Below are 2,584 nucleotides of genomic sequence, written 5' to 3' on the forward strand. Positions count from 1 at the left end.
GGAGTGAAATGGTGAAATGAGAACATATCACATCAAGATTTGCAAAGCCTCTTGGGTATGGCCGCAAACATGAGTGTACAGTACATTGAGGAAGTTATAAAGCAAACGACAACTTGAGATAGTTGGTTTAAGAGTGAAATTTTATTTCTGAAATCATCCTTGATCAGCTGGACATTGGCACTTAATTATAGAAGACCTTCAGTTTAGGTTCTCATCTCCCATTTGAGAATTATTCAGTCTACCCTCTTCTTCTGCAAGAATGGTATTTGGGTGAGGTTCTCCAGCTCATGATAAAGCTGGGCTCTGCTCTTTCTACTTAAGTAAAATTCTCTCCATGTGGCCCTGTCTGGCATGTGTAGCCCCATCTTTTTGGCTGAAACCTCATTTAAAGATATTTGTCCCTGGGAGAATAGTGTTCTTTTACACTATATTTCTGAGGAGCTTGCTCAGTCCCTTCCTAACCCAGCATTGAGAATAATTATTTGGAACAAATGTAATTATGACAGGAATTGTTCTTATCTATTAGATTATGAACATCTCAAGAGGATCTGGGGGCTTTTGAACTTTCCCCTTAAGCAAGTAGTTGGAAAGTATTTTGACTCCTGGCAACTTACCCAGTAGTCTGAAAAATGTGACTTACCTACCTTAGCGCTGTATTGTGGGAAACAGAAAAATTTTCTGTGGTTATTTTGCACACTGTTATAAAAGAAAAAACTTTCATATATATTTACTTTTATATGTGTGGGGCTGTGTAAGCACAAAAAATTATGAAAAAAAAATTACATGGCAACAACAAATGTGATTACCTCTGGAGATTGCAAACAATGATAAGTAGTGTGTTTCTCCTCATATTATCAATTTCATGGTATTTAGAAGTAACTGCCAGGTTTTCTTCTACCTCAATTAGAAAGCACCATCATAAGAAAAACATGTTACTTACTGTTGATCAAACACATGGAGTAAGTTTGAACAAAAGGGCAGGTCGCTTTCTATGTCATATGTATGTTTAGTGAAAAAATATTGTGATTTTCTTTCTTCACATTTTAGAATGAAAATCTATAGGGAATGTTAAATTAAGAACAGTTCAGCATGTTCATTTTAGTAGTTTTCATGGGTAATATAACCATGCAAGTTCTAAAGCTGAGGGACTCCTGGAACACCGTTCTCTCGATACTTACTCCAGTTCACATACTGAATAATTTGCCTATTGATTCACACTTTTAACAAATGTTTATTGGACATTTAACATCTAACAGATATTCTACTATATTCTAATTCCATAAAGAAAAGTGAGTCATTGACCGAAGAGAAAGACAGAACTCGCATAGGGTAACAATCCGATAGTCATAATAAAATGTTTTAAATGTTACAGTTACAAGTGCAGATGCTATTTCTTTACTATAATAAAGAAACCAAGGATAGGAAAAGAGATATTAAGATATTAAGACAGAAACAAATGATATTTAAGCAGAGACATGACGGCTGAATAGGAGTTGCACGGACAGAAGAAAGGGAGAGACGTGATTTACAGGCAAGAGGAGCAGCCTTTGGGACACTAACCAGCCAAGGGAAAGATTACAGCATATCCAGTGACCTGAACCAAATCCACTTTCCTTGAGCTGGTATGTGCTATGTGAGGAGGTTGTAGTTGGTGATTGTAACATGATAACTTCTGTAAAGTGTGTTTTTGACTTTAAAACGTATTTTAAAACCACATAAGTGGTATTATCTTCACTTATCAGATAAGAAAATTATCTCAGAGAAGTTAAGTATGTTCTTATTTATCCACCAAGCACTTCCTCCAGCCAGACTTTTAAGCATGGACTACCTGGCTACAAAGTCTATGACTTTCACCCTGTAATTTATGGTCTGTCATCTAACCCACACTAGACTTACCACTGGGTGGCCTTATCTTGACCAAGTATTACACTCAGGGACACAGAGCCAACTTATTTAAATACAATTTCTAAAAGATGAACGACATACTACTGAGCCTCAAGAAAATTCCAAGATGTGCTCGCTTCGGCAGCACATATACTAAAATTGGAACGATACAGAGATTAGCATGGCCACTGCGCAAGGATGACACGCAAATTCGTGAAGCGTTCCATATTTTTTAAACTTCTTCACAGACCTTGAGAGAACAATAATCAAGTTTATATGGAAAAACGAAAAACCCAGGATAGCCAAAACAATCTTATACAATAAAAGAACTTCTGGAGGCATTACCATCCCTGACTTCAAACTCTATTATAGAGCTACAGTATTGAAAACAGCTTGGTATTGGCATAACAACAGAGAAGTCGACCTATGGAATCGAATAGAAGACCCAGATATGAACCCACAAACTTATGAACACCTAATTTTCGACAAGGGAGCTAAAGGTATACAATGGAAGAAGGATAGCATCTTTAACAAATGGTGCTGGCATAACTGGATGTCAACCTGTAAAAAAATGAAAGTAGATCCATATCTATCACCATGCACAAAAATCAAGTCCAAATGGATTAAAGACATCAACATTAATCCGTCCACTTTGAACCTGATAGAAGAGAAAGTGGGAAGTAGTCTACAAGATTTAGGC

At 36.6% G+C, this 2,584-nt stretch overlaps 1 non-coding gene across 1 annotated transcript; it reads left to right on the plus strand.

Moving 5' to 3' along the window:
- The first annotated feature begins 2,013 nt into the window (after positions 1–2,013).
- Positions 2,014–2,117, plus strand: LOC148122948 (U6 spliceosomal RNA). Its single transcript, XR_015737347.1, has one exon. It is a non-coding gene; the product is annotated as a U6 spliceosomal RNA (small nuclear RNA).
- Positions 2,118–2,584: the final 467 nt, after the last annotated feature.

This window comes from Myodes glareolus, chromosome 2 (assembly GCF_982192425.1).
Source record: "Myodes glareolus chromosome 2, mMyoGla1.1, whole genome shotgun sequence".
In the NCBI taxonomy this organism is placed as follows: domain Eukaryota; kingdom Metazoa; phylum Chordata; class Mammalia; order Rodentia; family Cricetidae; genus Myodes; species Myodes glareolus.